This window comes from Polypterus senegalus, unplaced genomic scaffold (genome assembly GCF_016835505.1).
Source record: "Polypterus senegalus isolate Bchr_013 unplaced genomic scaffold, ASM1683550v1 scaffold_1103, whole genome shotgun sequence".
In the NCBI taxonomy this organism is placed as follows: domain Eukaryota; kingdom Metazoa; phylum Chordata; class Cladistia; order Polypteriformes; family Polypteridae; genus Polypterus; species Polypterus senegalus.
The window spans coordinates 465,610-480,015 of NW_024384925.1; the positions used below are offsets into that span (position 1 = coordinate 465,610).

At 37.0% G+C, this 14,406-nt stretch overlaps 1 long non-coding RNA gene across 1 annotated transcript in view; it reads right to left on the minus strand.

The window, feature by feature from the left end:
- Positions 1-14,406, minus strand: part of LOC120522152 — a 100,584-nt gene that overhangs the window by 25,356 nt on the left and 60,822 nt on the right. Inside the window, exon 2 of the long non-coding RNA XR_005632299.1 lies at positions 6,134-6,272. This is a non-coding gene — a long non-coding RNA (uncharacterized LOC120522152). The remainder of the gene's footprint in view (positions 1-6,133; positions 6,273-14,406) is intronic.

A 14,406-nucleotide genomic window follows, 5' to 3' on the forward strand; every position in this document is an offset into this window, starting at 1 on the left:
TGGGATTCAGCAACTTACAAACCACATATTAATTTTAAAATGGACTGAGCTCATTATTTAATTGGAAGATTAAATAACAATTTTAAAAGGAAACCTTGTGAACTGATCAGTTAATCATATTTTACAGTCAGTGCAATCAAAGGTCCATCTCAAGACTATGATGAAAAAGTCTGGTATGTTGTAGCTATGGACACCATAATAAGCCATGTTTGTTTCAGATGTGAGCAACAGCAGAATTACAGACAAAATGCCAAATTAAAAAACATATTGCCCATGGAATGCATCCACCAAAGTAAAAATGTTTATGTCAAAGTGATCAAAGAAACTGTTTTATTGTGAATCAAGGCTCAAAACTGCAGAGCACTGGAACATTACAGAAAGAAGGTGCAGAAAGATTCTGAATTACATTTGGATTACAATGTAAGGGTGGTGTAGAATAACATTTTACATCAGTAAATTATAATTTCTGTTTGTATGTGTTCATCATGACACGTTTTTCTCATAATTACAATTTACAAACTTTAATTTATGGTTAATTGTAGGTATATATTAAAAACAACCATGAAGTGTGGACATGCTACACAGTATGAAAACAAAATATGTATCATCTATATGCAAGATATACCAATGAATATCTGTTTAAATATCAGAATGAGTCAAATGCATTTAAAAATATCTATACAAAAACAAAAACTTGTGTACTGTGTATTCTTTATTTTTGGTAATTTTAGAAAGGGTTCTTATTGGTTTCTCATTTTTATTTTATTCTTCTGTGGCTCAGTCTTAACAAACACTAACAAATTTGAATAGAGTTCACATCCAAATAAATTTATTTGTTATTTATTATATTGTTTATAATGGACAAAAAGACATGAGTGCTTACAGTGGGCAGTTCTGTTCCTACCCATTGTTTTAATTTGTTATTATTTATTTACATTCAAGAAGTTCAGTTTCACTATATATTACGGTTCTGTTTAGAACATGTTGCTTTTAATGTGGCTGTACCATTACTAGTCTGTTAAACTCCTGATTCACAGAAACCTTGCTTTGATTTTATTGTCTGGTCCGTGGAAGGAATTTGGAGGATGGGACATAGGAGGTGTGTTGACATGGTTTCCTTTTTCTATCCACAACCTTTTAACATGTTTTCAATATCTGAAAATAATTTATCATGTGTTAATCACAGGGCTTACCAATGCAAGGACTGTCTGACAATTGTGATTTATTTGTGAGTAACTTAACACTTAATCCTTCTGATATTGGCAGTATGCTTTGTATTTCCTGATGGAGGAGCCATATGATTTTGCTGAGGTAAATAAAGTTTTGAACATTTGGTATCAGTAATTTTTGATGACTCATGTCTTCTTGTTAAATAAAGAAAATTAATTAAGTAACATTTATATGTTTTTTCCTAGGGTGACATGCTTCCCCTTGGTGTACATGTAATAGTATAGTGGTAATTTATTTGCAACTCTCTTTAATACTATTTGTTGTGTTTTATGCTAGCCTTGGTAATGCCAACTTAAATTCTAGAGACATCTTTATGAAATTCCAGTTACACTCACAAGACAAAGAATTGGTGCAATATCACCATAACATATTGACTTTATGCAATCACATGGTGTATTGACACCATTTGGTTCAAGCTAAATTGGTATCACAGAATCATCACAAAATACAGCTTTTGTCAAGTACATTTGAAACAGTGAGAAAACTAAAGTACTAAGTACTCCAGTTGCTGTTCATAATACGTTTGCACATTTACACCCAGTCTGGTACTGTGACTCATTAAACATAATCTTCTGGATAGTTCCCTTCTGTACTCCATTTTACCTATGACTGTTTGGCTAGACACTAAATTTGCTGATGACACTACTGTCATAGGCCTGATCAGCAACAATGAGGTCTACCTGCTGACTCAATGGTTCCAGTACAATATTTCACTCTTAATATCAGCAAAACCAAGGAGCTGGTCATATACTTCAGGAAGCAGAAGATAGACCACATTGTCATTTACATTATAGGAGATTTTGTTGAAAGGGTCAGCAACTTTAAATTTCTAGGAGTGGGGACATCACATGGCCACAATACATTTTCATTCTTGTTAAAAAGTGGCACTACTAATTCATCAGACATCTGAGGACAGTTCACATTTCTCTATATGCTCCCATAGCACTCAGATTTGTTTGCTGTTCATCATGTTCAGCAGTGAATTTAACCGCTTTTTATGGTGTAATCCTGATTGATATAAATGGGATTATAACATCTTTGCAGAATGAGATGTAACACTATCTTTCTCTAACCATCAATAACTAACATAATTTTATATTTAAATAAATGCATACACTGCCACTACATGATTCATTAGTTACAGCAGAGTATCTATTCATAAGAATGGATGCACCAACTCCATTGATGGTTGTTTCAACACCAGGGAAAGACACACTCAGAAGTGCAATTCTAATGCATTTTATTAACTAAGGTCATACAACTAACAACATGTACTGTGTTCAATACTCCCACTCAACCCTGTTAATGTCATATGTCCAAAAACAGACCATAATAATCAACAACTGAATGTGAAATAAGCATATGTTTGGCTGGTGAAATGGCAATTGTAAAATGTTGAGCAGCTCTGTAATGGAGTAGGGTCTGTGACAGTGCTTCACTGAAAAAGTAACCTTGCACCAGGTATTTTTGATACTATTTTTAGAGTCTAATTGAAAAGTTTAACCCCTCTATTGGCCAGAGGGTGATTAAGGTGATTTTAATTCAGCATATATCCCGGTTTAGGACAAAATAAATGAAAACTGCAGAGTAGAACTGTGGACCATTATCTGTTTTAATGTATTATGGTAACTCTCAACGAGCAAACGGTGTGTCCAAGAAACGAATGAGAGATCCTTCTGTGACTGAATCCATGGGAATGACATCTGGCTACTTTGAATGGTGGTCGATGCTACAGACAAGAAGAACTGGTGATGTGATACACTTTTAATTTGCCACACATATCTACTTGAATGTGTTGCCAAAGTTTATCAGGCCAGGACAAAAGTTGGAGAGGGGGCATTGGTGGTGGCCCAGACTTACCACTTATTAAACATGGAGTACAGTTACATACAAGTTCCTCTAAATCTTGTTCAATGCCAAGCCGCCAGACTAGGCCCCTGCAGCACTGGTTTAGTTTTACAATTCTGAGGTGGCCCTGATGAGCCATGGCCAAAACCTGACCCCTGAAGCTGATGGGCACAACAGTGTGATGTCCACATGTTAGATAGGTCACATTCTACCAAGAAAGGTTATCTTTAAATTTGATGTAAGGCTGGAAGCTTGGGGACACTTCTGATGAAGCTGTGAAAACTGGGTCAGAGGCAGATTCTTTTGTAAGTTCCTGAACTGAAACTTATATTTTGCAATGGAGGAGTATAGTAGGTGAATCAAATCCTCCTAGTGATCGATCTGCATTGTGGTAGGGGTTGAAGAATGTAATATAACAACAAATCAGCCACTACATTGTCCCGTCCTGTTATGAACTGTAGCTTTAAATTGTACTTCTGGAGATGCTCACTCCAGCAGTGCATTTGTAGCAGTTTATGGCCTGAGGCAGAAGAGGACATTAAAGATTTTAGGTGCCTGTGATCAGTTTGTAATGTAAATAGGCAGCCATACAGGTATATATGCCACTTTTCACAGGTCCATACACATACAGGCGCTCTCTGTCCCCTACTGAATATTTCTGTTTGGCAGGGCTTAGTGCAAAAGAGGAAAAGCCACAGGTTTAACCACTTATTTTTGTATCTGTGAAAGAATTATGCCTATTGCTGAAGCAGATGCACAACAAGTTACAGTAGTGAGACTGTCCAAGTTACAAATGTGCCAAGACCAGTTAATTATTAATTGACTCTTTTAGTCTGTAACGGGCTTCCACACAGTTTGCAGATCAACTATGGGCTGTCTCTTTTTGAGCAGTTGCCACAGGTGAGCAGTGAGAGCTGAATATTTGGAGATTTCTGTCTTTCCCATGGCACATTCAGTAGCTGAAGCAAGAAAGGACTGGATGGTGGTAGTGAAACAAGTAGAACATTTTCAGCCATCCACATTCACCAAATTATAGTGTTAGGCAAAGACACATACAGAAGTGGATTTCTGATGCTTTTATCCACTAACCTCATACAACTAATTATATGCATTTTGTTTGATACTCCTACTCTCCCATGCAGAAATCATCCAAAAGATACAGATAATAGTAATCAATTATTGAACCTAAAGTAACTGGGTATACTCCAGTAAAACATGTTGTCTCAGTTTTATATGATCCATATAAGCTGATTTACTGCAAATGGTTGGCACTGAGTTCCAGTTCATACAAAAAACTAAATTACAAGTGAGAATAAAAGCATGCATTCTAAGCTTATTAACTCATCAGCAATACTTAAAATAAATTACAAGATTATGTGCCTCCAAGGATAAACTAAGGTAGAACAGAAAACATTCAAGAAAAACATACAAAACCAGGTTACCAATAATCATGCATTTCATTGCTACAACAGAGTGATAATGGGACCTTTGTTTTTCACTTTGCTGTAATTGTGATTTCTAAAATTAACTTCAATATAAGACGTATGAAACCACAACCCAGCTGTCTTTCTATATATACAGTACCTTCACTGAAACCCTGCTGTAATGGTAAGGTGGTCCATCCTCTATCAAAGTACTAGCAAAACATTTTTTCCTTACTGAACATTTATTTCAAACCTCTAAACTTTAAATTCAGTGACTCATTTGCTTGAGCCAGCTGTAAACTCCCTCTAAGAGTAATTTCTGGAAAAATCACAAAAATACTTCTTGGAAAGGGATGAGTCTATAAAAGACTTTAGGCAACCAAATCATTGTCTCTTGTGATTCACACACAAAATGGCCTAATTTAAAGTGAATTAACATAATGTCAATGTTAGCACATGGGAGAAAACTGTATTACCTGGATAAACTTTCTTTCAGAATCAGAGAGAAAATGCACAGTGACCAAATTGGGATCTGAAGCCTGGAGTTTTGACATACCACCACTAGACAAAGCAGCATCATGCTGTCCTTACATTTACCATAGCACTACAAGTAACACTTTTTTCTGCTTTTAAAATTACAAATACTCTAAATTATACACTTTAATTAGTTAACAGTATGTACTGTAAATAATCATTTACATGACGCTAAGAACAGTGGTCATTTTGCACTGAAAATAGTTGAAATACAAACTCATAATTGTATAATTTGGTTGCATAGTTAAAGTGAAAATTCTTCTACATTTCAGTTTAGCGTTATCTATCACCATCCATCATTTCCTTTAGCTATAAAATAGCCAGACTCATGGCACACTCACAGATCTTAAGCACACTCTGGTCCAACTTCCCTTGTCATTCAAACTGACAACATGGTATTTGAAATAGGCTTACCTAAGGAAAAAGTGCATGACAGAATTAAGGAGTGACTGGTTTTACAAACACAATTTGAATTCCAGCTTAGTTGTTATCTACATTGTCAGGCTTACAGCATTGCCTTGTATCATTTATTTTTCTTTATTTTTCTCCACTACCTAACCTTTGTCTGGTCTGTGTTTTACTTTTTCATTTTCCCTGTTTCTTTACAATATAAGTATAATTACATTAAATCGAATAAGTTGAGCAGACACTAAAATGTCTACTTTAATGTTTGACTAAGAGGTTATCCATGACTTGTTAACTTTGCAATCTCCTTTGTAGGAGGAAAACGGAGGTTGTTCTATCAGATATGCTTACCAGACAGCAATACCAAGACACAATACAGTATATGGCAATACAAAATTTTGTACATTCAAAATAATACACCACTGCCACTTCCAGATACCGTATCTAAATTCTAGTCAATGATCTATGTGAAATGGTATTGCAAATATTCCAGGCAATCATCAATCATTCTATCATATTTGCTAATACATTGTATTATAGTCTGTGATGTTTCAAAAATACTATTAGGAAATGCATAAAAATTTAATAGTGATTAAATTGAAAATATTACCCATTATACTAAAACTAAATAAAATGCAATTTCCTTACTGATGAAAGCAAAGCATTTAGAAAAAAAAAAGAATAACATTTACCCATATTTGTTAAATTCTCTTCAGAAACACTATCAATTAAATCTCTTTCGTCTTCAACTCCTAGCCTCAGAAGTTCATTGTAGTGCTTTTCCAATCTGAAACTTTGAAGAAGGTTGAAAAACGATTCTTTAAAACTCATCTGTAAATACAAAAACATAAAAATCAGCCCATCTGGCACAAACAACCATGCCACGTTCAAAGTCACTTAAATCACCTTTCTAACCCATTCACATGCTCGGTTTGAATTTCAGCAGGTCATCCTGTCAATGTCTACATGCCTGAATGCATTGAGTTGCTGTCATGTGATTGCCTGATTAGATATTTGTGGTGACAAGTACTTGAACCTAATAAAGTGGCCAGTGAGTCATATTTCTTTAGGAAACATTAAAAAGAATCTAAAACTCCTTGATTTTAATGTCTTCATAGAGTCAGTAACATGATTACACTGTTACTCGAAATGCATCATTCCGACAGTCATGTCAATGCAATGAAGTTTCAAGGGTTTTTATTGTAATTTGTATCCTCAAACCCACTTAATCAGATTAAGGATAACAGATGGCTGAAGCCTATTCCAGTAATATCAGGAGTACGTCAGAAAACTTTTCCATAATAGGACATACTCATGCATGTACACATACTTACACTGAGTCAATTTAGAATTATTAATCATTCTAGAGTATATCTTTTGGATGGTGGAGAAAAAACAGAGTTCATGGAGAAATATAAAGACTCCATAAAGGACATGAACCCAGGATGATTGTAGAATGATCAGTAAATGAACAGTCCTAACCTCTGTATCAACAAAAATTAATTTTGTTTGTGAATTGATACCCTGCAATTAATTTTTACAGTTTGCAATTTGTGAAAAAGCTAAATGTGGCTTTTGTTTACAAGTTTAGCTTTTGTTACCTTAGTGTTTATATAAAGTTTAATTTCTGTTTTACTTTTTACAGTTAAGCCTAATCATATCTTCCATGCTTTAAAATGTATAAAGAGTTAACCAATTCTCAACTGTTTTAAACACATACTTTATAAAACCAAATACAGATTAATTGTATGCTGTATATTAGAGAGTATAAAATGTATTATATAGACAGACATATAGCTAAAATATCACAAATGATATTGCTCCTAAATCAAAGCAATTTAATGTTGGACAGTGGATAAAGGCCAAAATATGTAAACTCACTATTTAAAAAGGTTTCAAATGTAAAAAGACATAACAAACAGTATGGAGCAAATTACACTGGTGCAGATATAGAATGTTCTTACTTCAATTAAGTTGCAGGCAGAAGCATAGTCTAGAAATTAGAAAATATGTTGAAACTGCCACATCTTTTGAATTAATTTTTGAATTGTCATTTTAATAAGGTAATAAATGGAGCTTTTACCACATGTTGTATTTGCTGCATCAGGAATTAAGTACTTTTCTTGTTTCAGCCAGCTGAAAAATAAATCTTCTTGTCCAGACAATATCAAAAGGGCATACTACAACATCTAAGTAACTTAACCCTTTATAAACTTCTGGTCATCTTCAACCTGAGCAGGAGAGTGGGACAGGTATTTAAGTGTTGGAAGAAAGCCAGATCTGAAAAATTACGAATAAGTCAAAAGCTTCAAATTACTGCCCCATCAGTCTTACAAGCTGCATATGCAAGTGTTCCGTGTGCAAATCTACCATTTTGTATCTATATTTTCATTATATTTTGCTCAAGCCAAATAAGATGAATATAATACTGGACACTTATATAGGCAGTTTTAACATCAAAGCATTCTGTTTTCCTGAATTGTACAAGTATCAGTCACAGTAGCATCTGTTTAAACAAAGCAGAAACCCAGGAGATGCTTCAAGCAGTGGGACTAAGAATTACTAAATTGACATACATCCTGGGAAAGGAAGATATGCCGATGCTTCAAGCTATATCCAATTACAACCTGATGCCACTGGACAAGAAATTGCCAAAAGCAGTTTACAGCTTGGGACAGGGAAATTCTTAAAAATCAAAAACTTTATTGTTTGGGAAACGGACATACTCAAACAGATTAAATTAGTTTGAGCAAATTCATCCATCATATTACCAGCCAGCCAACTAGGTGCATGTAACAATCACATGTTGCAAAACTCCCATGGAATTTTATAATAAATATGGCTCATCTGAGAGTGAAATCAGATTAAGACAGAGTGACGTCAGAAGAGGGCAAAAGCGATGACAAGAGGAGAAGACAGAGCCACATCAAGAGAGGGCACCAGCAATGTACAACTGTTTTCACCTGATCGTCAGCTAAAGCATTTTAATAAATTTCGATTGCTACATCAATGCCGCCCTGTGACATTCATCTCTACCATTTTTATTTTTATGTAAGCTTTTTCTGAAAGACTATATATATATACCCAGACTTTACTATCAATCTTATTTTATATTATTCCTTGTTAATTTTGTTATTAGTCATGTAATAAATACCATGCTGCTTTTAACTCTCTATACTTTGTCTTCATATCTAGAGTGATTGAGGTAATAAGGTATACATTAAGAGCACCTGGGGCAGTTGGAAGTTTGCCATACGCTCTGATCTGCAAGGATTATTAATCCTGATGGTGAGTGCCCTATCCAATAGTAGGGAACAGTGCATAAAGTAAATCATTCTTGGTTGAAAAATGGCCTACTGTATAACCAAGGATGTTGAGCCTTTGTATGTTTGAATATATTCCTAGAGACCAAAGTAATATTTAGGTCTGAGATATATTTAAAACATCGTATGTTGTTCATGCAGACAATAAGTAAGTCTCTTGAAGTGCTAAGGGACTGACAAGTTGTGTATGTGTTATTCATAAGGCACTTGCGTGGTTAAAAGTGCTATAGAATAATCAGCTGTGTATGTGTCATTCATAGAGCACTATATCTCTATGTGTGTGTTATTCGTAAGTGCGACAGTAGACCAACCCAGTAATGAACCTGATGAGTACACGTATCCCTGGAAAAAATTGGTAAAGTGTAAGTAGAGAGAAACACCATGATAACAGAGCAAGACCTTGGAATGAAGTATTGACAAGCACCTACGACTGTAACTCAAGTTATATCTTGCACAGGTCATTGAGGATGCTTTCCTGAAGTCCAGAAGACAACCTTGGTGACTTCCATAGCTCTGCAAAAAGCATTGAAAAGATCTGGAAAGTTGGAATGCTGGTAAAGTCTTACCTGTACAGTCACATAACTCAAGTGCTCATTTGTGACTATCCAAACCAGATAGTGCTACAACTACAAAGTACTTTTAGCAAAAGTGGTTTCTAATCTTCATCAATGACTTTGTACCATAACTGCCTAAGGGGTGGGTTCACCCTGTAATAAGCTGTATGTCTGGATAATGTCTGTTGTTTTCCTGCCCCTTTTGTAGTCAGGTTGTATGTTAATCACTCGCTTCTATAATAATTCTCCAAGAGTAAAACTCAAACCAATCAGAAGAATTATCAGATGAACTGGAGACAAGGCAATCTGATCAGACAAAGGTTTATTCAGTTACATTAGTGGTTATTCTCTGATATACTTTTCATACAATTATTGCACTTGAGAAACCTTCATTAGGACTTGTGTTTATATTCATATTGCATCTGTTTCTATGGTCATATGTTCTAACTGTGTGTATATTATTCTGTAGATAAGAGATTTGTCTTTTGAGGAAGGTGTGCTGAAGCAAGATGGGTTGTTTATATGAGTGTAAGTCCTTTTCAATTGTCATTCAATAATATATTTGATCTTCACTTTATCTAAGTGTATTTTGGGATTTGTGGTGTGTGGGTCAATGTGGGGTTAGTTGACCATGGGACATGAAATTAAAAGTGTTTAACAAGTCAGCACATGATCTGTGAAAGAAATTTTACCTTGTTACAACCTAGCACTGTATACTATTGACCTGGGGCCTCATGTATAAACGGTGTGTATGCACAAAAATGTTGCATAAGCCTGTTTTCACGCTCACATCGCGATGTATAAAACCTAAACTTGGCGTAATGCCATGGACATTTTACGCCAGCTAAATGCTTGGCGTACACAAGTTCTCTGCTCGGTTTTGCAAACTGGCGGCACCCAGCGTCAAAGCAGTCCTTTAGTTCAAGTGTGGTTTCCCTTTCTTTTTAGATCCACATCCCTGATGCGGCTTTATCAAATACACTGAAAATAACCGCATATTGTTTATTATTTTAAGGCATTTGATTGCAATTAACCTGTAACAATATAATGGTCCACAGAATGGCCAAACTATTCCTAATACCATAGCTGCTTTAGCACTGTTCCTCTCAATGCAGCACTCAATTTATCCCACTGTAGTGAGTGTGGAATCACAGCTCTGAAGCAGCTGATCGGAAAGAAAATTATCGGTATACAGCATCTAGCACACGCTGTCTCAGCCATGCTGTCTGTTGAACTGCTCTCATACGGCAAACACTTCAGAGACTTTCCTCTAGGGACACTGTGGTTCAGAAACAGTTTCATCCCAAGAACTATAAATGCACTATCTCAGTCCATCAAGTGCTCCTTGTAGAACTGTTTGTACTTGTAGCCAAGCGTAAGGCAAAATCAAGCACGGGTAAAACGCGTGTCAAAAGAAATCTCTCAGTCCAATAGTTCATTCTGAAAATATTTAGTGAAAGTTAAAAGCAAATAATCCACACAAGAATAAAAGAAAAATAGTTGCACACGTAGAATAAAAGGCAAAAAAGAAAAATGTTTCTTGTCTAAACTTAGCTTTTCTTGAGGATCTTTAGTTATTTCTATACTTAAAAGCTCTTTACTTCTTTCTATACTTAAAGGTTCTTAATTTCTTCTTCTGTTTAGCCTTAAGTGCACGGCTTCATGCTTAAATAAACACGTTATCTTTACATGTTACTTCACACACTCAAAGAACCCATAGGCCATCGAGCATGGTCATTTGCACAAGCACGAGCATGGTTTAAAACCGTATGCCTCTACACCTTACACATGGCAAGGCTGTCAATAACTAAAGAATAATGTTTACTCAAAGCTGTTAGAAATGGCAAGAATATACCAATACAATTCTATTTACGGGGTTATAGGAACCTCCCATAGATTATGCTTTGTCATCTAGTAAAATATTAATGAATCTTAAAGAACTAGGAAAATGGCTCTTACAGTGCTTATTAGTACAATTACCTCACTGTAAACTTGCAATACAGTTATAATATTGCACAACCTGAGCCACTTAATAAAGCGCGATTTACACATGATGACAATATCATTTTTAAGATGAAATAGCAGCAAAATATGTTTATTAAATAATACAGGTAAAATGTTAACATCATTTAAATAATCTAAATTGTTAATAACAATTGAACATGTGAGGACACAGTGGCACAGCGCTACCTAGTTCAGGGATTGTTCCTGCCTCGTGCTGTGTTCTTGCTGGGGCTGGCATGACACCAGAAAGATAGATGGATAGGATAATTAAACATGTACTATGAAGATATTTAAATGTTCCTTAAAAGCTCTGAAGAATCGGCGTTCTAAGCTTACAGATGGCTTAACATCTATTTCAGAGCTGATTGTGTGGCAATTGGTTACTTGGAGAAAGAAAAGGAAGGACAGGAATTGGAGGTTAGTACATTTGAAAGAAACAGTACTGCTGCAATAAATTATTTCATTGAAGGTCACACGGCGCAGCAAGTATCTTGTGGGAGGAATAATCTCTGGATAGGGCCAGCTCGTCACTATCACTCGCCACCGTGTTCCCAAGTTTAATGCATGCTTTAATTCCTATCATCATGAAAACTATATCAAGTTTACATCTCAGTATTTTAATTATTCAGAGAGCTGTAATATCACTAATGTAATGGATTCTATGTCCTGTTGGAGGAAGGAAAGCCCATTTAAGAAGCACGTAGTGATTCACACACATGGAGCACATAGAAGAATACATCCATCCATCCATTCATCCATTATCCAACCCGCTATATCCTAACTACAGGGTCACGGGGGGTCTGCTGGAGCCAATCCCAGCCAACACAGGGCACAAGGCAAGAAACAAACCCTGGGCAGGGCACCAGCCCACCGCAGAGCACACACCCACACTCCAGGCACACACTAGGGATAATTTAGAATCGTCAATGCACCTAACCTGCATGTCTTTGAACTGTGGGAGGAAACCGAGTACCCGGAGGAAACCGGCCTTGACACGAGGAGAACATGCAAACTCCACACAGTGAGGACTGTGGTGTTATGGGTCCACAGCTCACTTAGCAAAGGCTGTTTTAAATAAATAATGACCACACTCAGGCGGCGTAGTGAGGGCGTAGTGGTGTAGCAAGCCACGGGGTGATCTACGGTGTGGGCGTTTCTCACCTAGTGCACAGGTGAGGAACTGCCCACATCCGTGCTTGTTCCTGTGGCTAATGTGCTGCAGCTGCTATGGCCCCTCGCATTATAAAAAGAAGCATGAGTCGGTTGAGATGAGAAGCAGAGAAATGAGTAAAAGAAAGGACGGAGGTTACAGGGAGCGAGGGAGCAAGTCGGTGAGAGAGAGAGAGAGAGAGACAAGGAACATGTGGGCGAGCGGCGAGCACTAGTGGGTAGCTCTTGAGGAAGCTGGGTGTTAGGCCGACACCCAGGAGTTGGAGTTGTAGTCACTCCGCTGAGTGATCATGTAGCGGGAGTGACTAGAGAAGGAGAAGACTGTCAGCGTAAAGCCGGGTCGGCGGCGGGAGTCGGGAGACATAGAGTTGTAGTCCTTGGTGTGGCGTCCTGGAGACTAAAGAGTCCAAGTCTCAGGCTTGGGATGAGTACCAGACGAAGCCAGGATCTGGAGGCCTCCAGACCTGTGTGTGTGTGTGTGTGTGAGTTGAAGAGGGCAGCTGCAGAGTGCATCTCGCCTGCTGCAAAGCCTAGTCGGGAAAAGCAGGTGAGACGCTAACAGAAAAGAAGCACAAGGCTTGTTATTGTTGTTGTGTTTTAAAGACTGCTTCCTAAGGAATGTTTTAACCTCATTTTAAAAGGATTGTTTTACCTCCACGTGTTTCTTATGGATTACTTATTGAACTTTGAATCACTGCACTTTATTGAACACTTTGTTTTTGATTTGTTGACTGTTTTAATAAAAGCACTTTTGCACTTTTGAACCATCCCCTTGCTATGTTGTTGCCTCCACTGTCTAGCTCATCTCGGTGACATTATCGGCGGTGTTGGGTTCAAGGGCTCCTGAAAAGCAATGAGAGCATGGGCTGGACCGCATCGTCACAAGGACCTCCATCCATTATCCAACCCGCTATATCCTAACTACAGGGTCATGGGGTCTGCTGGAGCCAATCCCAGCCAACACAAGGTGCAAGGCAGGAAACACACCCGGGCAGAGCGCCAGCCCACCGCAGTAGAAGAATACATACAATACAAAACATTTAGCGTGCTACTTTAGTTACGATGGTATTTGAGAAACTAGTAAATTAAACAATTTAAAGATGAAGTTTATGATTTTCTACTTTAATGACAAAATAAACTATGTGATTAAAGTCGAAATTTTGAGATTAAAGTTGACATTTCGAGCTTTTTTCTCACTCTGTCCCTATTTTTCTCTTTTCTCTGTACCCTAATAAGCTTTCATATGACACTCAGATGGTGGGCTACGACTAGCCTTTTCACGGCAACTTTGATATCTGACAACTTCTTTTTATTTGGGCACTGTGCGACTTTGTGAACTTGAGCTCGAGTTTCTCCGACACTCTATGTCACTCGATCAACTTCCTTTTGTTATTTGTACCACTGTTTAAACCAACAAATAGTACATTTTCCTAGCCTCCACTTGGTATTCACTGAAATTCTTCTATTTTCCGCGTGCTTTTGCCATTGCCTTTTCACAGAATGCAGTGCTTAAGGGCTATTTATATTGATTTGCATATTCAAAGAGGCGTAATTCTGGGAGGAGTTTGGGAGTGGCAGCAGGCACGTGCAAGTGCATTGCTTTTCACACTGACCAGGATTTATGTAGCGGAAGAATGTGGAAATTGGTGAATGTACAAATTTATGCATTTTTGTGCATACACACATTTCTGCTTTTGTCCATACGCCATGCTTTAGTGTGAATTCTACACATGCCGTTATGCATGGGACCCTGCTTCTCTGTTGCTCTAAAGAGTATGCAACAACTACTTATTGGAAGCAGCTTAATCTAAATCAGAGTTGTAAAATTAGTCAGAACTGATACTTGAGCAAAAGTATCGAAGTACTGCCTTAAAATGTTTATTAAGAAGAAAATTAAACCTTTTTAAACTGAGG